Raw genomic sequence first — 23,383 nt, 5'->3', positions numbered from 1 at the left:
ATCATTTTCCCCACCTGCTTTTATTCCTGACAAAGAGAAGACACCAGAAGGGAAGGAAAGATCACTTTCCACGAGCCAGACAGCAAGAACCCTGGGGCCTAGACTGCCTACACAGCAGCAGCCCACGGTCTCCGCTGGACCAGAACCCTCTGTCCAGACACCTTTGGCCACAGGGAGCTGGTAGTTAAGGAAGGGAGTCCTTCCCCTTCCCAGCAGCCCTAAAGGTCAGTTTAAAGAGTCTCCCTTTACAGCAAGCCTCATTCATAGGTCACAACCACAGACCCTGCCAGCTTGAATAGCATCAAGTAATTCTCATCCCACCTACCCTTGACGGCCTTCAAATACTTCACACACGACTTGCTTCTTTTCTCCAGATTAAATCTCTAGGTTCCTGATGTGACTTCTGGATTCTACTAAGCCAGACTTCCTCAGTTTCTCACCAATTTCAATGACCCTATTGATTTGTGGTCCTCTGAACTGAACATACCATTCTGGATATCTGGTAAATGGTGAGTATAAAGGGAAAATTTTCTCCATCATCAGGATAATCTATTATTGTTCATTCTAAGAGTGCATTTTCTTTTAGCAACTGTTATCACCCTATTGGACTTATACAAATGTGTGGTCAATTAAAATCCAAGGTTTGCTTATACACATATGAGTTTATGTAAAGGCAGGTGTCCCCAGGCTTGAACTTATGGAATTAGTGTTTTTAAGCCTAAGTACAAAACATCATTTTATGCATTTTGGTTCATATTTCCAGGCTGCTGAAATATTCTGAATTTTGATTCAGCTATGCAATATGTTAGGTACTCCAGTTTTGTGTGATAAATATACTTTATAATTACACCTTCTGTTTCTTTGTTAGCTTATTTTGGATTTTATTCCTTGAGTTCTAAATTTTGTTCATTCTTATAAGTAAATTATTAACTGGTTCAATCCCTGGGTTGAGAAGATTCCCCGGAGAAGGAAATGCAACCCATTCCAGTATTCTCGCCTGGAAAATCCCATGGACAGAGAAGCCTGGTAGGCTGCAGCCCATAGTATCGCAGAGAGTCAGACATGACTGAGCAATTAAGCACATCTCAAATAAAGGTCCTATAAGCATGTTATACTTAACTGTATAAGTGATAACACTGCGGTAAACAAAACAAATTCTGAGTCATTAGATAAATGACAAAATGGCAGAAAATACTTAAAACGTATATCACAGAAGACTAATCATTCTAATTTATAAGGAATTCCTAAAAACAAAAAGGTAGAAAAGTGGGTAAAAGACATTTTTTAAAAATGGCAACTATATGAGATAATGGATGTTAACGAAATTTATGGTGGTAATCGTTTTGCAATATGCACATATATCAAATCATCATGTACAACTGAAGCTTATACAGTATTATGTGTCAAATATATCTCAATAAAACTTGAAAAAAGACATACACAGAGATTTCACAGAAAAAGATACACTAATTGTACTTAAATGCATGAAAAGATGTTCCGTTTCATTCAAAATAACAGGAATGGACACTAAAATTACATTGAAGTACTATTTCTTTCCTTTCAGGCCAGTAAAAACTCAAACGTTTGGCAACACACTCTGCTGGGGAGGCTATGGGCCAGCAGGCATTCTCCTACCCTCCGCATGGGAATTCGAAGTCTAAGAACTGAAGGGAGGAGCATCTGGCAATACCTAACAAAGCTACATAGGCCCCTAACCTTTGATCTAGCAATTCCATCCCTAGATATTTATTCTGAAGATATAGGTTCATAATATAAAATAGTAGATACACAGGGTTATTTTATTCATTAAGGCAGTTATTAAAAAAAGAAAATGTTTGAGAAAAGGGGAGAAATAACAGATTTGCACATTAAATATACATAAATATATGTGACTCAGACAGTAAAGAATCTGCCTGCAATGCAGGAGACCTGGGTTCGATCCCTGGGTCGGGAAGATCCGTGGAGAAGGAAATGGCAACCCACTCCAGTATTCTCACCTGGAGAATTCCATGGACAGAGGAGCCGTGGGGCTGCAAAGAGTTGGACACGACTGAGCAACTTAACACATTTTCACTCTTCATATTTAATTATGCAAAAAGAAAAGTAGGAAAGATAACCAGAAACTAAGATACACATGGAAGTAGACTTCTCTAAGTATGTTTTTACACTTTTGATTTTTTTCTTGAAAGGTAGATTATGTAAAAAATTTTTAAATTCTATCTACTTATTGTTGGCTATACTGGGTCCTTGTTGTGTGTGTCTTTCTCTAGTTGCAGAAACCAGGGGCTACGTTTCGTTGCAGGGTGTGGGCTTCTCATTGAGGCGGCTTCTCTTGTTGTGGAGCACAGACTCTAGGGTGCTCGGACTTCAGCAGCTGGGTCACGTGGGCTCCTGGGCACTAGAGCACAGGCTCCATAGTTGTGTGCAGCGTGCGGGATCTTTCCATTATCAGGGATTGAACTAGTGTCTCCTGCATTCTTTACCACCGAGCCACCAGTGAAGTCCCACAGTTTTGATTTTTGAACCATGTAAACATTTTACATACTAAGTTGAATAAAAATGTATATAAAAAGTAAATGTATCAGTTCAATTCAGTTCAGTCACTCAGTCGTGTCCGACTCTTTGCAACCCCATGAATCAGCACGCCAGGCCTCCCTGTCCCTCACCATCTCCCGGAGTTCACTCAAACTCACATCTATTGAGTTGGTGATGCCATCCAGCCATCTCATCCTCTGTTATCCCCTTCTCCTCCTGCCCCCAATCCCTCCTAGCATCAGAGTCTTTTCCAATGAGCCAAAGCTTTGCATGAGGTGGCCAAAGTATTGGAGTTTCAGCTTTAGCATCATTCCTTCTAAAGAACACCCAGGACTGATCTCCTTTAGAATGGACTGGTTGGATCTCCTTGCAGTCCAAGGGACTCTCAAGAGTCTTCTCCAACACCACACTTCAAAAGCATCAATTCTTCAGCGCTCAGCTTTTTCTTCACAGTCCAACTCTCACATCCATACATGACCACAGGAAAAACCATAGCCCTGACTAGATGGATCTTTGTTGGCAAAGTAACGTCTCTGCTTTTTAAAATGCTGTCTAGGTTGGTCATAGACAAGCATAGACTCCTTCCAAGGAGTAAGTAAGCGTCTTTTAATTTCATGGCTGCAATCACCATCTGCAGTGATTTTGGAACCCCCAAAAATAAAGTCTGACATTGTTTCCACTGTTTCCCCATCTATTTCCCATAAAGTGATGGGACCAGATGCCATGATCTTCGTTTTCTGAATGTTGAGCTTTAAGCCAACTTTTTCACTCTCCTCCTTTACTTTCATCAAGAGGCTTTTTAGTTCCTCTTCACTTTCTGCCATAAGGGTGGTGTCATCTGCATATCTGAGGTTATTGATATTTCTCCTGGTAATCTTGATTCCAGCTTGTGCTTCATCCAGTCCAGCGTTTCTCATGATGTACTCTGTATATAAGTTAAATAAGCAGGGTGACAATATACAGCCTTGACGGACTCCTTTTCCTATTTGGAACCAGTCTGTTGTTCCACGTCCAGTTCTAACTGTTGCTTCCTGACCTGCATATAGGTTTCTCAAGAGGCAGGTCAGGTGGTCAGGTATTCCCATCTCTTTGAGAATTTTCCACAGTTTATTGTGATCCACACAGTCAAAGGCTTTGGCACAGTCAATAAAGCCAAAGTAAATGTATAATTGATTGCAAACAGAAAAAAAAAATAAGCCAAACTATGTGTTAGATTGATAACAATCAAACAAATAAAAGAATTAAGTTAAGTAGCTTTTTAAATACAATGTTTTGACTATAAACTCTTAACCGTGTATATTGTATAGACAAGAGAACCACTAAGTTTACACAGCAGGTTAGATGTTGTAAATGGTGTTTTAAGTTTACAATTCTTTTTGAGTGTAGAGCAACTGAATATACATGCTTACATTGGGAAACACATTTCTAACTGTGGGAGAAAGAAGAAACAAATCACAGAACAGAGAAAGGTGAGGAAGAACCCTGTGGTGTTAGCTTGCTTACGGCAGGTATCTGTACGAACTCACTATTCAAATATAAAAACAGGTTCAAGGAAATTTCCCAGAATGCAGTTAGAAAGATGAAGAAATTTAAAACATAAAAGGCAAATGACAGGGTGAACAGGAAGTACTTCATGAGGTATAATTACTTTAGCCAAGCAAAGCAGTGTCCCCCTAATACGTCTTGTAATTAACAGCATGCTCCTCTTTATTCCCACTAAACTGTTCGCTCCCTGGGAGTGAGGATAAACCACACGTTTCATAAAAACACAGTACTTTTTTTCATTGGCAACAACATGAATGGACATGGAGAGTATTATGCTAAGTGAAATAAACCAATTACTGTGTGTTATCACTTATATGTGCAATCTAAAAAATGAAACTAATGAATATAATAAAAAAGAAGCTGACAGATATAGAGAACGAGTAGCTACCAAAGGCATATGAGAGGGAATTAATTAAGAGGTACAAACTATTAGGTATAAAATAAGCTACAATGAGGGGTGCAAATACAAGCAATGCCTGTGTTTATCTCCTGACCGTGCAGAATGGGGTGCTGCAAGTGGAGATGGCTCAGGTCGCAGCACAAGTGCCCTTTTCCAGGTATGCTCCACTCTTGCCTTTCCACCATCACAGGTTCACCCACCTGGATTCCGTCACTATTTTTTAAGCTCTTCAATAAAGTATAAATTGTGGCTCAAATCATAAAGAATCTACCTGCAATGTGGGAGACCAGGTTTGATCCCTAGGTCAGTAAGATTCCCTGAAGGAGGGCATGGCAACCCATTCCACTATTCTTGCCCGGAAAATTCCAGGACAGGGGAGCCTGGTGGGATACAGTCCATGGGATCGCAAAGAGCTGGACACGACTGAGAGATTAACACACACCATGAGGGGAGGAGTACAAAAGGGTAGGGAATTAAGAGGTACAAACTATTTGGTATAAAACAAGCTACCAGGATATACTGTACAATATGGGGAATATAGCCAATATTTTAAAATAACTATGAATGGAGTATAACCTTTAAAAATCATGAATCACTATTTGGCACACCTATAACACATAATACTGAACAGCAATTATACTTCAGTAAAACAGAATAAACATGAATAAAACACAAATGTTTTAAATAAAAAGGGCAAATGAGGGAATCAACAGGAAGCACTTGATAAGTATAATTACTTTACTTGAGCAAAGCGTAGTGTTTTTCACTCATTATGGAAATCATTTCCGGAAACGTGATGAACTCAGCGGATGTGAACATCTTTCCTGCTCCAAATCCATGGAAATGCTGGGTTAAATATGATCCAAAAGGTTTTAAAAAGCCAAATTTGAAAAAAGAAAGGGAAATCATAGGTAACAGAAAACAGAGAGAACGCGAAGTCAGCGTTGTAATCTCACAACTGTAGCCAAAAGCCTGTCAGTCCTAGTTCAAAACCCCTACAGCTGAGGATTTTTATGTCAGAGGAGGACTGTGGATCACAAGGCAGAGAACTGGAACCAGTACCCTGCATAAAGAGTGGGTTCTAGAAGGGCTGCCTCCTCCATGAAAAAGGGATTAGAAAAAATCCTCTTGTTAGCAAAGGAAAGTGGCAAAAATAGTCATTTATCTGAAGCTCTGGGTGGAGACTGAAGCTTTTTCCATGAGAAATCATACACTGAGTCATGTGCCATGCTGATCAGGGTACCAAATTTATAAATTAGGTACTATCAATTCAGTTCAGTTGCTCAGTCGTGTCCGACTCTTTGAGACCCCATGAATCGCAGCACGCCAGGCCTCCCTGTCCATCACCAACTCCCGGAGTTCACACAAACCCACGTCCATCAAGTTGGTGATGCCATCCAGCCATCTCATCCTCTGTCATCCCCTTTTCCGCCTGCCCCCAATCCCTCCCAGCATCAGAGTCTTTTCCAATGAGTTAACTCTTCACGTGAGGTGGCCAAAGTATTGGAGTTTCAGCTTTACCATCATTCCTTCCAAAGAACACCCAGGACTGATCTTTAGAATGGACTGGTTGGATCTCCTTGCAGTCCATGGGACTCTCAAGAGTCTTCTCCAATGGCACAATTCAAAAGCATCAATTCTTGGTGCTCAGCTTTCTTCATAGTCCAACTCTCATATCCATACATGACCAATGGAAAAACCACAGCCTTGACTAGACGGAGCTTTGTTGGCAAAGTAATGTCTCTGCTTTTGAATATACTATCTAGGTTGGTCATAACTTTCCTTCCAAGGAGTAAGCGTCTTTTAATTTCATGGCTACAATCACCATCTGCAGTGATTTTGGAGGCCAAAAAATAAAGTCTGACACTCTTTCCACTGTTTCCCCATCTATTTCCCATGAAGTAATGGGACCAGATGCCACGATCTTCATTTTCTGAATGTTGAGCTTTAAGCCAACTTTTTCACTCTCCTCTTTCACTTTCATCAAGAGGCTCTTTAGTTCCTCTTCACTTTCTGCCATAAGGCTGGTGTCATCTGCATATCTGAGGTTATTGATATTTCTCCTGGCAATCTTGATTCTAGCTTGTACTTCTTCCAGCCCAGCATTTCTCATGATGTACTCTGCATATAAGTTAAATAAGCAGGGTGACAATATACAGCTTTGATGTACTCCTTTTCCTATTTGGAACCAGTCTGTTGTTCCATGTATGTACTATGCAAGGTAATAAATTCTTATAAAAATTAATGCTAGCAGAAATAGACACAAAATGCGACTGTAGTGAATTTCCACACTCACAAAATAAACATTTAATGAAAGTGAATGCATAGCATTTGCCTTTAAAGAGAATCCACAAAACAAAAACCAGGGGAACTGATATTCCATGAACTTGAATTAATAGAAAAATATAAAAGAGACCATAAAATAAACACAATTAAAATCTTTAAAAGAAAAAGAGGTAGAAACCATAGTGAAAAAATACAACATCATGAAAAACTAATAATAATTGTGAAAAAGAACCAAATAGAAATTCTAGAAATCAGAATTTTAACTAACAAAATTAAATACTCAGAGTATGCTGAACAACAGATTCAGCCAAAGAGAAAGATGGTGAACTGGAAGACAGCTCTGAGGAAACTACCTAGAAGGCAACAAAAAAAGCTTAAAAAAAAAAACAAAAATATCCAACAAAAGTCAACACACATGAAGAACAGGATAAGCAGATTCAACATATGTTCGAAAGAAGCAGGACCTGGAGAGATTAGAGAGAAAGAGGGCAGATACTCTTGGGTGTCTACCCAGAAGCCAGCTTCAGCTTTTTTCCCTTACTAGCAGACCTCTGACTGTGTTAGTGTCCACAGTCCTCCCCACAGTGACTCAGAGAAGGTTGACCGGATCCCTGGTTCTGAAAGTCAGATCTGGAGTGGTCTAAACTATCACTGTTCTCCCTTTCTTCTTGAAAGTCAGTGGATATCTGGGAAAAGCTGCTTTGATCTCACAAAGACCCTAGAAGAGAAGTCTTTTCTTAATGGCCAGGAGAGCAGAGCTGTGACAGCCACCGTGGGATTATTACAGGCGCTGGGCCAACACACTGAGCACGGCAAATAAGAAAGGCTTGATCCGGAATTGTTTAGTCAACAAATCCTGAAGTCACCTTCACCTTGGCTTCTAATTATGCAAAGTAATACAATTACAAAATTATTTTTAAAGCTATTTTCAGTTAGGTTTCTGTTAATTGATTCAAAAGCATCCAACTAACATTAGGGTAGACAGACACTGTCTACCTCAAGCTTGATGTATTATTTAGAGGTTTAATTGAACATTTTCTAGAATTAAAGAAACACATGAGTCCTTAGAACAAAAGAGCATATCAAGTTCTAAGGATAAATTAGAAAAAGTTTACATCAAGGAACATCACACTGAAAAATGACACCAAGATACAGAGAATATGGTAAAAGCAAATTTCCCTATAAAGAAGTAATAATTAGATAAACAGCAGACTCTTCTTTTGAAGAAAACAGAAAATAGAGGCCAGAAAACAGTGGAATAATTACAGAAGTGCTAAAGAAAAGAACTCTTGCCTTATGGTTCTATAATACCATTCAAGAGGGGGCACAATATTCTTTTCAGGCAAACAGAGACTGAATGTTTACTGATCATGCCTTGTAATCCCTTTAAAAATACATTTCATGAAGGAAACGGAATCCAGAAATAAGAAGTAGGGTATAAGAACCAACTGTTAGAACGGAAAATGGTAAATACATGGATGAATCTAAAATAAGAAAAGCAAAAAAATGAAATTTAAAAAGTTAAACATCAACACCAAGTTTTATAAAAATCGCTAACTTGGGAGCTTTAAAACCAAGATGAAATTAAAACTCTAAGCAAAATGGAAACTCTTAAAGGTATGATTGTACTAAAAATATTCCTAACAAGTTAGTTTATACTCAGGCCAGAGACTTAGTTATGACTGTTTCCCAACACCTGGACAAGTACCTGGCACATAGTAGGTACATCATTTGTTGATAAATGACTAACCTTCAAAAGTTTGTCATTGTTAAATATGAGTGTGAGCATAATAAATGTAGCCACTAAAAAAATAAAAATACAATGTTCAAGCTTCCAATCCAAAAGATAGGTGGAAAAAAGGAGAAAGTACTGTTTGACATGGTTCCTCCCCAGTGGCCCTATTAGTAAGGACACTAGCGAACTCAGAATCAGAGAACCCAGGGTTGGCTGCTGTCCTTGAGATCATCTGGTCCAGTTCACCCTAGAAGGCAGAAGGGGAATGTGGTCAAAGAGCTGCCTCCCCAGGAAAATCCAAAACCCTAGCCTCTGGCACAAGCCCCAGCAAATCCCCCACGGGTGTACTTTAACAAGACAGAGGATTGGGAATATCCCAGCCAGGGAAGGCTTCCTGGCAGGCGACCGGCCTACTCAGGGCTCAACAAGCCCGGGCATACTGAATGGAAGCAAATTCAAGAGTGACTCACATCACCACTCTCCTGGCCAGTGATGCTGCCAGATACAAAGGCGTTTCTCACTCCCACTCTTCCTACGTCCTGCCCTGAGCAAATAAATCACCTTGGGCTGCAACTCCAAGAAACCATATCACTAGAACACAACGGAGGCTTGAATAAACACATCGGAAATTATCCCTGGGAAAGAGAGCTAGCCCACTGAGCCACGTCACCAAGAAAGGCTGGGTATGTCCTTGTCTTAACCGCCATGGCTCCAAGCATCACAGTCAGTCCTCTTTGGGAACTGCCTTTGGTTTTCTTGAATATTCCCAGAGACATATGGGTTAGATTACTGACAACAACCCATGTCTGCTGGGTTAGATTACTGACAACAACCTCAAATCATTCAAAGCCAAATCTTGTCACCTGAGGGAGAGATCAATAACCTTTTGGGTTAATAAACAAGGCAACACTATAGGATATTGAGACAGGTATCTATTGTTTTTTATAGACCAGCCTGCATGCTAATTTCCAAGAAAGAATTCTAGAAATGTCTTGCATTGCAAAAACAGAATTACTACAATATAAAGGTGGATTCTCTCGCTTTCCCTTATTTAATTGGATAAATTCGATATGTTCTGGTTCCATCTCATAGTTTTACCTAGAATTCTGATTTTCATCAACCTACAGTGGCCCTGTACTTGTTAGAGGTTGTGTGGTATGGTGGTTAAATGTACAGACTCTAAAGACTACCTAGGTTTGAAGCTCAGCTCCTGTAAGAAAGAATATTATCTTTCTGAAGGGCTTAAGAATCCGTCTGCCAATGCAGGGGATGTGGGTTCCCTGGCTGGGGAACTAAGAGCCCATATGTGGCAGGGCAATTAAGACCATGCGCTACAACCAGAGAAGGCTGCGAGGTCTGCAGCCTGTGCTCCACAACACAAGAAGTCTGCACGCCGCAACCAGAGGAGACCGTGCACGACAGTGAAGAGCCCATGCGCCACAATGAAGACCGAGCACGGCCAAAAAGAAGAAAAATAAATATAAAGGAATTTTACAAGAACATTATCTTCCTCACCAAATAATCGTGAGGACCAAGTGAGCTTATTTATATCAAGTACCTAGGACAGGATCTGGCACACAGTGAGCCTTCACTTCATATTATGGTTCTGCTTGAAGAGTTCGCCCTGACTTTGCTTTGGGAAAGGACCTTCCCATACTTTGAGGCCACGCTCACAGGACCTGGGACACTGGCTGGAACAGCTGGAGGACGGACTAGCCTGTGGGCCTAGCGCTGCTGGCCATCTTGGACTCCACAAGGAAACAGCTCACAGACAAAAAGGGTAAGAGAATAAGAACAAAAGGGAGAAAGAGGTAGATGGGGAGAACACTGAGTCAGTCCATTCACAAATGCTGGTGAAATAACATGCAATTCTGAATCTTCTTGTTCTTCTCAGTTATATGAGCCAGTGATTTTCTGCTTCACTTATGCCAGTTTGACTAGGTTTCTGTCACTTGCTACTTGAAGAATCCTGACCGATACTCTGATACACCATGATCTGATACAGCCCATCAAGACTCCACCTCTCTGGACACTGATACCAGGAACCTTCCCTTTCTCACGGTTAGGCCGACCCCTCAGGCACAGCTCTGCCTACCTCAGTCTCTTTCTTGAGAACTTTTCTTCTTGTCACAGACCACGCCATAGACCCGTGGACCCTAGTATCATGGAGTTTCTTCATATGGAAGCATAAGTAAGTTTTTCACCTCCCAGGAGATCTGTGATCCAGTCCACAGGCCACTGCAAGAAAAGGAGGCCTCATTCACCTCCAAAATACCCATTACAAATGGGGCCATCAAAGCGACAGCCTGAGATTCCACAGGCCACAGGCCAAGGCTCAGGCGAGTGTTGTGAGATCATGCTGGTCAGTAAGAGGCAGACTCCTGGCACCGCTCTAACAAGGGTAATGGACATGACAAGATATACCCGACCTCTTCGAAAGTCTTCTCCAGAGAAGACAGTTTCTTTTAGGATATCTCTTCTGATATGCTTAAACAGACACAACTGGGGCAGTGGCTCGTTCTGCGGCTTCCCATTTTTATGAAGAGGTGAGCAGCCTAAAAGCTGGCACTGCCAGATGCCCTCATCTAAAGAAAGCAAATGCCAATAGGTAGGTGTACGACAGGTTCAAATAAACAACCCTCCAGGGAAGGAAATGTTTCCAAACACCACTTCAAATAAACTCAAGTGAAATCACTGTGATGTTATTTTGGCTATATTTTCAGGAGATCTTCAACTCAGCACCTCAAAGCATTTTACACATCAATCACCAACTGCAGCAGTTGAGGGGGTGGAGGTGGGGAAAATATTCAAATTAACAACCTTGTCTTCCACTAAGGTAACTGAGCTAGACAGTGAACCCCCACTGCCATCCCACCCACAAACCAGACCACACAACTCACTGATAGCCAGAAAGAGATCCCAGGACCCCTGGGTCTCCTTCCCTGCATTTCTCTGTCCTTCCCTGGCACACACATGAAAGTTGTTCCAAAGATGGTGGGTTCATGACTTGACCTCTGCAGCCCCAGGGGGATGTGTCCACCCAGCCAGCCCAGGGTCTGTTACAATGCACAGTGCTTTGTTCCTGTCCCTACAAGGGCACCATAAACCTAGTAATTTCCTCTTCCAAAACATCCCATTTCACCTGTAAAGCAGGTCTGAACCCTGGGCTGTTTGGGAGCATGTACCAGAAGACGGAAAAGAAGCTAGAGTCCGAACCCCAGTGACCCTGTGGTCCTTGGCTGAATTCTTGGTTTGCCAGTGGGAAAGACCTGGCTTTGATCCCCTCTGTATATACATCAAACAACATCACCAACTTCAACAATTTCCTTTGTAGGGATGGAAAGTCCGGAGTCTAGGGCTCTTCACTGACCATGACCCTCTCCACAAAGGTGTCAGCCATAACTCTGTCTGATGTCTTTCCAAAACTAAGCTCTTGTTTCTCAGCAAAAACATTTCCCAAGGCTCAGTACTTGATCCATTCCTTTCTCTCTATGCCCTTAAGAATCTCACCCATTTCAAAAGTGTTCTTTAGTTATTATTAACTAATAACAATCAGTATTGGCAAAACAATGTGCAACAAACAATGTAATTTTACACACATCGTTTCATCTCTGGAATAACTTTTAGAGGTAGGAACTGTCCTTCTCCCTGTTTCAGAGAAGCAGCACGACATATGGTTAAGAGCATGAGCTGAACTAGAGAGCCTGGGTTCACATCCCAGCTCCACTACCTACTGGCTCTATGATCTTGACATGTTATCTGACCTCTCTGGGCATCAATTCCCCACTCTGTCAAATGGAGATAATACTCCTTGCTTAGGGATAAGTACCTCATATGGTTGATAGACAAAAATCAATGAATTAGTATTTGTAGAGTGCTTAAAATAGAATTTGGCACCACATGAGTGTTTGTTAAGTGAATACAGTGGGGAAATTGAGGCTCAGAAAGGTTAAGTGCCCAGTTCAAGAGAATATTTGATAACAGCTCTCCAAGTTGGTCCTATGGCTATGAGACTACTTTCAATTTATCTACTCACCACAGCAGGTAAGATTCATCATGTGTAGCCTCGTCTAAATTCCAGTCTTTTCACCCACCAACCCCTTTATGTGCGTTCTGCTCCAGTCAGCTATGCTTACATGCTGCCATTTCCAATTTGCTCTGGCTTCCGCCTCGAGTTGGAATGCTCTCCCTGCTTGCAGAATGAATTAATAAAGATTTATGAATTATAAAATGTGTTACTGATCTATTATTGGTCTAATAACTTGATTGAAAGAGAGAAATAAATACATAAATAAATATGGGGAGGTGAGGCTTTAAAGAGATACAAAAATATACCAATCACAACCTTGAATTTGGCAATGATTTCTTGGATATGATGCCAAAGGTACAAGCACAAAAGAAAAATTGACAAACTGAACTTAATGAAAATTTAAAAAATTTGTATATCAAAAGATATCAGGACAGACTTTTGGGAGAGGGAGAGGGTGGGATGATTTGGGAGAATGGCAATGAAACATGTATACTATCATGTAAGAAACAAATCGCCAGTCTAGGTTCGATACAGGATACAGGATGCTTGGGGCTGGTGCACTGGGATGACCCAGAGAGATGATATGGGGAGGGTGGTGGGAGGGGGGTTCAGGGTTGGGAACTCATGTACACCTGTGGTGGATTCATGTCAATGTATGGCAAAACCAATACAGTATTGTAAAGTAAAAAAATAAAATTTAAATTAAAAAAAAAAGAAAGAAAAAGATACCAGGGACAGAGCAACACACAAGTTGAGAGAAAATATTTGCAAATCATATATAGGACTATAAATTAATATTCAGCATATATTAAGAACTGAAATTCAGCAACAAAAGTCTCCATATCCAAAAAAGATATATGACTAGCCAGTAAGCACATGACAAGATGCTCAACTTCACTGATCCTTAGGAAAAGCAAAGCAAAACTATGAGGTATCACCTCACACTCATTAGAATGGCTACCGTCCAAACAAAACCCAGAAAATAATAAGTGCTGGTGAGGATGTGGAGAATCCAGAACCCTTGTAGACTGTTAACGGGAATGTAAAATGGTACAGCTACTGTGGAAAACATTACAGCAATTTCTTAAAAAATGTCTTAATAAACCAGCCACAAAAAAGACAAATATTGTATGATTCTACTTGTATGAGGTACTTAAGAGTAGTCAAAATCATAGAGACGGAAAGTAGAATGGTGGTTGCCAGGGGCTGGTAAGAGGGAGACAGGAGAGTTGTTTAATGGGTTTAGTTTTACAAGGTGAAAAGAGTTCTGGAGACAGATGGTGACAATGACTATACCATATAAATGTACTAAATACTACTGAAAGAAAGTGAAAAGTGAGGTCACTCAGTCGTGTCCGACTCTTTGCGACCCTGTGGACTGTAGCCTACCAGGCTCTTCCATCTTTGGGATTCTCCAGGCAAGAATACTGGAGGGGTAGCCATTTCCTCCTCCAAGGGATCTTCCCGACCCAGGGATCAAACCCAGGTTTCCGGCATTGCAGGCAGATGCTTTACCCTCTGAGCCACCAGGGAAGCCCCCAATACTACTGACCTGTACACTTAAAAATGGCTCAGATGATAAATTTTATGTTAGGTGTATTTATTTTACAGCTATAAAAAAGTTGGAAAAAATATGCCAGGGTATCTTCTTTTTAACTTCTCTCCTCATGGGATTTAGAGAGTCATGAAATGAAGTCAGCCAGCTATCTTCATGATGTCTCAACCACTGATGAAGAAGAAAAGAACTTCAGACAGTATATACAGTAAACTGCTCCTGCAGTAGAGAAGGAAACACAAGCTATGTCTGCACCATATTATTCCTCACTAGGAACGAGTCCAGCAGTGACTTCCAAGGTAAAATCACTGAGTGAAACAGTTCATCATGTTGCACTGTCCCCAGATCACATGGTAAAGCAAAACTCACTGTTTGTTCATCAAGCTCCTCTGGTGCAGTTTTTGTTACGCATGTTAGAGAATGTGAGGAACACTCAGTACTAAGCCAAGCTGGACTCTGAGCCAGGGACTGTTGAATTTCTTCAAAGGGCCACTGGCCTCCCTCCCAAGCCTGCCCCAGCAACACTGAAAGCGGCCATCATCGTTCTTGTGCACGCTGGCCAACCCAGATGGGGAGGGTTCACTTCAGCCTCCAGAAAATCCACAACCAACCAGCTGAAGTCACGATGAAGACAACAGAAAAGGGAGAGAAACCAGTGGCGGGCTGACCACAGCTCTCTGGGGAGGCCTTAGCAGACTGAAGGTCAAGCAAGACCTCACTACAGAAATAGCTTTCTGAGCTGGACACCCAGCCTGGACCACACTACTTCCCCAGGTGGCAGAAGAGCAGAAATGCCACCTTTCCCAGGGCAGGCTCAGGAAAGCCTCCACAGATGCTGGCCAAGGCCATCCTGCCTGGAGCTGGGACCCCAGCAAACCCCAAAGGCAAAGCTGGGTCAGGTCAGGCCAGGCCTGCTCAACTTGGTCCAAGTCAACCTGATGCTGCTGCTCGATGTTCCCATGGTGAGTCCCAGGGCAAATGGACCAAGGGTCTGGTCAGGAGCAGGTTCTCAGGCAGAGAGAAGTCAATACCACTCCCTGGAGTTCCTGACTAGTTACTCAGTATCTCTACTTGAATGGCACAGGTTCCACAAGCCTAACATGTCCAAAATCAGACTTCAAATCCTTTGCCTCGCAAATCTGCTCTTTCCACGTCTCTTCAACTCATGTTATGGTATCTTCATCCTTCAAGTTGCTCAGACCCTAAACTCTGTGTTCACTCCTGACTACTCACTTTCTCTCATATCTCCTGCCTGATGCATTAGCAAATCTATTGCCTAATGGATCTACTTTTGAAATGTATCTAGTATTCAACTATGTCTTTCTATCTCTGCTACCATCACTCTAGCCCACGTTATGTTATGTCTTCTCCGCATTATTAAAATCACTTTCTCACTAAAGAGAAAGCATCTGCATCCGCCATTGTCCCCATCCTCAACACAGCGTCCAGAATAAGCCTGTTAAAGTAGAAGTCAAAACACATGAACAAGTCACTGCTTATTCAAAACCCCCAAAGTATTCCCCTATCACTTAGAATAGGCCCTGCATGATCTGGCTATTCACTACTGGTCCAATTTCATAATAAAAATTACTTTTTAACTGCCATTCAGTTCAGTTCAGTTCAGTCGCTCAGCCGAGTCCAACTCTTTGAGACCCCATGAATCGCAGCATGGCAAGCCTCCCTGTCCATCACCAACTCCTAGAGTTCACTCAGACTCACGTCCATCAAGTTCGTGATGCCATCCAGCTATCTCATCCTCTGTCATCCCCTTCTCCTCCTGCCCCCAATCCCTCCCAGCATCAAAGTTTTTTCCAATGAGTCAACTCTTCGCATGAGGTGGCCAAAGTACTGGAGCTTCAGCTTTAGCATCATTCCTTCCAAAGAAATCCCAGGGCTGATCTCCTTCAGAATGGACTGGTTGGATCTCCTTGCAGTCCAAGGGACTCTCAAGAGTCTTCTCAAACACCACAGTTCAAAAGCATCAATTCTTTGGTGCTCAGCCTTCTTTACAGTCCAACTCTCACATCTATACATGACCACAGGAAAAACCATAGCCTTGACTAGATGGACCTTAGTCGGCAAAGTAATGTCTCTGCTTTTGAATATACTATCTAGGTTGGTCATAACTTTTCTTCCAAGGAGTAAGCGTCTTTTAATTTCATGGCTGCAGTCACCATCTGCAGTGATTTTGGAGCCCAAAAAAATAAAGTCTGACACTGTTTCCACTGTTTCCCCATCTATTTGCCATGAAGTGATGGGACCAGATGCCATGATCTTCGTTTTTCGAATGTTGAGCTTTAAGTCAACTTTTTCACTCTCCTCTTTCACTTTCATCAACAGGCTTTTTAGTTCCTCTTCACTTTCTGCCATAAGGGTGGTGTCATCTGCATATCTGAGGTTATTGATATTTCTCCCGGCAATCTTGATTCCAGCTTGTATTTCTTCCAGCCCAGCATTTCTCATGATGTACTCTGCATATAAGTTAAATAAGCAGGGTGACAATTTGCAGCCTTGATGTACTCCTTTTCCTATTTGGAACCAGTCTGTTGTTCCATGTCCAGTTCTAACTGTTGCTTCCTGACCTGCATACAGATTTCTCAAGAGGCAGGTCACGTGGTCTGGTATTCCCATCTCTTTCAGAATTTTCTACAGTTTATTGTGATCCACACAGTCAAAGGCTTTGGCATAGTCAATAAAGCAGAAATAGATGTTTTTCTGGAACTCTCTTGCTTTTTCCATGATCCAGTGGATGTTGGCACTTTGATCTCTGGTTCCTCTGCCTTTTCTAAAACCAGCTTGAACATCAGGGAGTTCACGGTTCACCTATTGCTGAAGCCTGGCTTGGAGAATTTTGAGCATTACTTTACTAGCATGTGAGATGAGTGCAATTGTGCGGTAGTTTGAGCATTCTTTGGCATTGCCTTTCTTTGGGATTGGAATGAAAACTGACGTTTTCCAGTCCTGTGGCCAGTGCTGAGCTTTCCAAATTTGCTGGCATATTGAGTGTAGCACTTTCACAGCATCATCTTTCAGGATTTGAAACAGCTCAACTGGAATTCCATCACCTCCACTAGCTTTGTTCATAGTGATGCTTTACTATTTGTCAAACATATCAAGCATGTGTCCACCTAAGGGCCTTTGCACTTGCTGCTTCCTATGTCTGGAATGCCTTTATCCAAGGTATCATTGTAGGTTGCTCTCTCACTTCCTTACAGTCTTCAAGTCACCTTTTCAGCAAAACCTTCCCAATCCACACAACCTAACATTTCATACCCTTCTCTAACATTTCATGGCCCCATTCCTTTTCTTTACTTTTCCTCCTTACTACATGTGTATGTACTTATTTACTTATCTTGTTAATGCATCTCTCTCACACCAGACTGTATGCTCCAAGACAGTAAGAAATCTTGGGTCTGTACATTTTCGGGTCAGCATCTAGAACAGCACCTGGCAAATGACAGGTGCCCAATATATGTGATAAGTGAAAGTGTGAATTAACAGTGGAACACTGGACATCTTTACACAAAAGGCGCTATCTTGCCTTTAGAGAATTATTTTTGCAGATGTAGCAAACACTATTCATTATCCAGTCAATAACCATCCTCCCCTTTCTCCTGTCAACAGATCCCTGACTTGATGTGGTGTACTATTAGTTTGATGCAAAAGTAATTGTGGTTTTTGCATGGTTAAAATGTATCTTTTGATATTGAAATACATTCTAAATAATAGTCATATTATACATGATTTTAATGTGCTTTTATCTCTCTTTTTTTTTTTGCTAATGACTTATCAGTTGCTGATGATTTTATCTTTATTTTAGACTATGGAACTCATGTTAAACAAAAAGCAAATTTGAAGGATTTTCTTATTTGAGTTCAAAATGGGTCATAAAGCAGCAGAGAAAACTGACAACATCAACAACACATTTGGCCCAGGAACTGCTAATGAGTGCACAGTGCAGTGGTGGTACAAGAAGCTTTGCAAAGGAGCTAAGAGGCTTGAAGACGAGAAGCATTGTGGCCAGCCACCAGAAGTTGACAACAACCGACAGGATCATCGAAGCTGATCCTCGTACAGCTACACGAGAAGCTGCCGAAGAACTCAACGTCAACCATTTTACAGTTGTTCAGTGTTCGAAGCAAACTGGAAAGGTGGAAGAGCTCAACGAGTGGGTGTCTCCTGAGCTGTACATGCAAGCGCAGTTGCTTCAACCATGTCTGGCTCTGTGTGACCCTAGGACTGTAGCCGGCCAGGCTCCTCTGTCCGTGGGATTCTCCAGGGCAAGAATACTGGAGTGGATTACCATGCCCTCCTCAAATGAGGAGGGGAATGGACCTCAAATGAAAACAACTGTTGTTTTGCACGGGTTGTCTTCTCTTATTCTACACAACAATGAACCATTTCTCTACTGGGTTGTGATGTGCGATGAAAAGTAGATTGCATACAAAGACCAGCTCAGTGATTAAACTGAGAAGAAGCTCCAGAGCACTTCCCAGAGCCAAATTTGCCCCAGAAACAGCTCATGGCCACTGTTCGGTGGTCTGCTGCCCATTTGATCCACTACAACTGTCTGAATCCCAGAGAAACCATGACATCTGTTCAGCAAATTGATGCAATGCACTGAAAACTCCAACACCCCCAGCCAACACTGGTCACCAGGAAGGGCCCCGACGGCAGGTCTCACAACCAACGCTCAAAAGTTGAATGAACTGGGCTAGGAACTTTTGCCTCATTCACCATATTCAGCTGACCTCTCACCAACTGACTACCACTTCTCTGAGCATCTCAACAACTTTTTGCAGGGAAGACACAAAACATGTCTGTATAACTGAACCACTTTGCTATACACCTGAAACACAATATTGTAAATCAGCTTTACTTCAATTTTTTAAAAAACGCACACATACTCACAAAATAAGAGCAAGAGAGACTGGACCTCCAGTAACAATTTCCCCTTCACAAATGCACCAAACCCAAGCTGATCCTTGGAAATGCCTCATTCTAGACACATGAGTTTTATGAGGTGGTGGGGTTTTATCACCTTAAAATGTCAAACCTCTGTTTCAAACCTTTAGGCAAAATTCATGAAAATCTATCACACATTTTCCTATGTTTGAAAATAAGGTACACAGATCAAAATGATTTTCATGATGACTCAAGGTCATTAAATACCAAGATAAATGGAATTCTGACCTCAGATTTCAGTGCTAATGGAATGCTCTCTTTAGAAATTTTAGAGAAGACTCCTCAGCTTCCCAGTTACTCAGCTAGGGGGTTATCCCTGTGAGTCTTTATTACATGATTGAAAACACAGTGATTCCCTCAAGCTGGGTAAGGGCAATATGATTTTCTTTTATATTGGGTTGGCCAAAGAGTCTGTTCAAGTGTTTTCAAAACATCTTACAGAAAAACCTTAACTTAAAAAAAAAAAAAAAAACTCTTTTAATCAATTTATTTATTTGGCTTAGAGAGATGGGAATACCTGACCACCTTATCTGCATCCTAAGAAATCTGTATGCAGGTCAAGAAGCAACAATCACAATAGGACATGGAACAACTAACTGGCTCAAAATTGGGAAAGGAGCACATCAAGGCTGTACATGAACCGAAAACTTCTAGATGTTCAAGCTGGTTTTAGAAAAGGCAGAGGAACCAGAGATCAAATTGCCAACATCCGCTGGATCATGGAAAAAGCAAGAGAGTTCCAGAAAAACATCTATTTCTGCTTTATTGACTATGCCAAAGCCTTTGACTGTGTGGACCACAACAAACTGGAAAATTCTTCAAGAGATGGGAATACCAAACCACCTGACCTGCCTTCTGAGAAATGTGAATGCAAGTCAAGAAGCAACAAGTGAGAACTGGACATGGAACAATAGACTAGTTCCAAATCAGGAAAGGAGTATATCAAGGCTATATATTGTCACCCTGCTTATTTAACTTATATGCAGAGTATATCATGAGAAATGCTGGACTGGATGAAGCACAAGCTGGAATCAAGATCGCTAGGAGAAATATCCAGAGAAGGCAATGGCACCCCACGCCAGTACGTTGCCTGGAAAATCCCATGGATGGAGGAGCCTGGTAGGCTGCAGTCCATGGGATTGCTAAGAGTCGGGCACGACTGAGCGACTTCACTCTCGCTTTTCACTTTCATGCATTGCAGAAGGAAATGGCAACCCACTCCAGTATTCTTGCCTGGAGAATCCCAGAGATAGAGGAGCCTAGTGGGCTGCCACCTATGGGGTCGCACAGAGTCGGACACGACTGAAGCAACTCAGCAGCAGCAGGAGAAATATCAATAACCTCAGATATGCAGATGACACCACCCTTCCGGCAGAAAGTGAAGAACTAAAAAGCCTCTTGATGAAAGTGAAAGAGGAGAGTGAAAAAGTTGGCTTAAAACTCAACATTCAGAAAACTAAGATCATGGCATCCAGTCTCATCACTTCATGGCAAATAGGTGGAGAAACAATGGAGACAATGACAGACTTTATTTTGGGGGGCTCCAAAGTCACTGCAGATGGTGACTGCAGCCATGAAATTAAAAGACACTTGCTCCTTGGAAGAAAAGCTATGATAAACCTATACAGCATATTAAAAAGCAGACACATCACTGTGTTGACAAAGATCCACACAGCCAAAGCTGTGGTTTCTCCAGTAGTCATGCCTGGATGTGAGAGCTGGAACATAAAGAAGGCTAAGCACCAAAGAATTGATGCTTTCGAACTGTGGTGTCGGAGAAGGAGAAGACTCTTGACAGTCTCTTGGACTTCAAGGAAATCAAACCAGTCAATCCTAAAGGAAATCAGTCCTGAATATTCATTGGAAGGACTGATGCTGAAGCTGAAGCTCCAATACTTTGGCCACCTGATACGAAGGGCCACTTCTTTGAAAAAGACCCTGATGCTGTGAAAGACTGAGGGCAGCAGAAGAGGGTGATGGAGGAGATGGTTGGATGGCATTGTCAATTCAGTGGACATGAGTTTGAGCAAACTTTGGGAGACAGTAAAGGACAGGGAAGCCTGGCGTGCTGCAGTCCAGACTGCAGACTTTTTGTGGGGTCAACTGGACAACTGAACAGCAACAAACTCATCTGGCTGCGTCGGGTCTTAGTTTCGGCACATGAGATCTTCACTGCGGCACACAGGTTCTCTGGTTGTGGCACGAGGGCTTAGCGGCTCCATGGCATGAGGGTTCTTAGTTCCCTGACCATGGTTCCAATCTGTGACCCCTTCATTGCAAGATGGATTCTTAATGACTGGACCCCCAGGGAAGTCCCCTAGAATGAACTTTTTGGTCAACTCGGTACCTAGTGTGCCTTGCATATTCTGTTTCCTTTTGAAACGTTCTCTGTAATTTATTCAAACTTTGGCTGCTGTTTTCCCTATACAGAGAATATTTACCTGTAGCTTTTCTTGCCAAGCTTATTGAAGGCCTATGTAAAGCTGAAGCTGATATGCTGAGGACGGGCTTCAGTGCAAAGTTCTCCAGGTATGGCTTCTGCCAGACAGATGCCATTCTCTTCTGCACCTTTGGGGAAGGTCGATTTTCTGCTTCTCAGCATGTTGCCAGATAAGTGACATGCTAACTGTATTTATATGGCCCAAATGAGTAAGCAAAACAAAGCCTCCCCCTCCGCCAAAAAGAAAAAGGCCCTTGAAGTAGCTCAGAGCTTTCCATTTAATATTTTTTTTAATGATAAAGGGGAAACTGCTGAATTTGTAAAAAAGATTGTCAAGTCCTATTGGATTTTATGCCACCAGAAAGACAAATAGATAAGTGCAGATAAATGTTATATACTGAATGACTTAGAATTTTCCAAAAGGCAAAATCTAAAAAACATGAATTTCTTGAAGAGGCTATAGCTATATTTGCAGATGATATTTGCACAGATCTGCATAGCAAAGTAGAGATTATTTCTTGGTTACCTTGCTTCCCTCTTATTTTTATTTCCTCTATAAACTATCCTATCACACATTGTCTAAGTCATGCGTTCCCAAACTCTGGGTTGCCGTTACTGCCTGTAGGCCAAATAAATGATGCTGTGCACATATGTGAACTATTATTCTTCAATAATAAATTCTTCACAATAAATATGCTATTGAGGTCAATAACATTTGAATTCATCTTTTACACTGTTACTGATTCACGTGAGCTCTCTGTAATTAAGCATGTTCTTTTTTCCAACTGAAGTGGTACCAAAAGCACAGGTGGATCCACACAGCCTGGCAGAGCTTGGTGATCACTATCATAAGCCCTTGCTGACATTTATACAATAGCATCTGAAGGTGCTTACATCTACCTTAGCAGCAAAAGTCTCAAGAAGCCTTTCTGGAATATCCCATCCTCACAATGACCCTGATCACCCTTTACATCTAGTTCTTTAATATTATTTTTTCAGACATGCTTGTCTTAGCAAAAATTTTTATTTTAGGTGAGTATGCTTTCCCTTGCAGATGGATTATAAATTCCTCCTCAATTTCCCCTTTGAATTCCCAACAGTACTTTGAATGTGGGATTTTATATCCCCCGTACTCATAGTAATATGCACTTTGATCTGATATTCAATAGAAAGAATATGTTTTTCAGAATCTTAACTAACCTCAGTTTGAATTTCATATGACTACATGCTATCTCCTAACTCTCTGAGCCTCAATTTCTCCAAAAAGATCAAAACAGTGGAATTAACTAACTTCATATGATTACCAACGAGAATATATTAAGTAACATGTGTGAAAGCAGCTAGTGGAGTGACTGTCAGGAGATGGACTTAAAAAAATGTTTAAGAAAGCTACTTAAGACATGAAAAGAAAACGCAATTCTCCTTTTCCCATTCAAATTTTAATTAAAACCAAAGAGGTTTCATTTGACCACTAAGTGAATAAAAGAGAGGAGAGAAAGGCTGTTGAGAAAGACTGAAAAATGGAAACACGTCTGACTCCACTGGGGGCTCAGGGCTGACAGCTCAGTCAGCAGGAAAGCACTCAGCCAAGGACTCAGCTGCTTGGTAACCACTAAGGCTCAGCTCCAGCTGAGTCAGGCTCTCAGGCACCCAGGTGACCAGCTGACTGAAAAACATGCAATTTTAATTTACCTACATCTGTGGTGAGGGGAACTGATATTCCAGGCCACAACCCCTTCCCTGAGAGAGCAAATCTCATCTTTTAAAGCTAAAGATAGAATCAGGATGGCTGGGAGGGTCTGAAAATGTCTAATTAGAAGACTCTAGATAATAATCAAACTCAGTTACTACCCCAATATTTTACAAGAGTGGTTCTCAAGGAGGGGTGATTT

General features: G+C 41.6%; 1 protein-coding gene across 2 annotated transcripts in view; it reads right to left on the bottom strand.

Moving 5' to 3' along the window:
* The window catches only part of GPR161 (G protein-coupled receptor 161), a 60,081-nt gene that overhangs the window by 24,126 nt on the left and 12,572 nt on the right, over positions 1–23,383 (bottom strand). The window lies entirely within an intron of this gene.

The sequence above is a fragment of the Oryx dammah genome, unplaced genomic scaffold (assembly GCF_014754425.2).
Source record: "Oryx dammah isolate SB20612 unplaced genomic scaffold, SCBI_Odam_1.1 HiC_scaffold_28, whole genome shotgun sequence".
Taxonomy (NCBI): domain Eukaryota; kingdom Metazoa; phylum Chordata; class Mammalia; order Artiodactyla; family Bovidae; genus Oryx; species Oryx dammah.
Note: the sequence above shows the minus strand (reverse complement) of the source record. Positions and strands in the feature narration are given on the sequence as shown.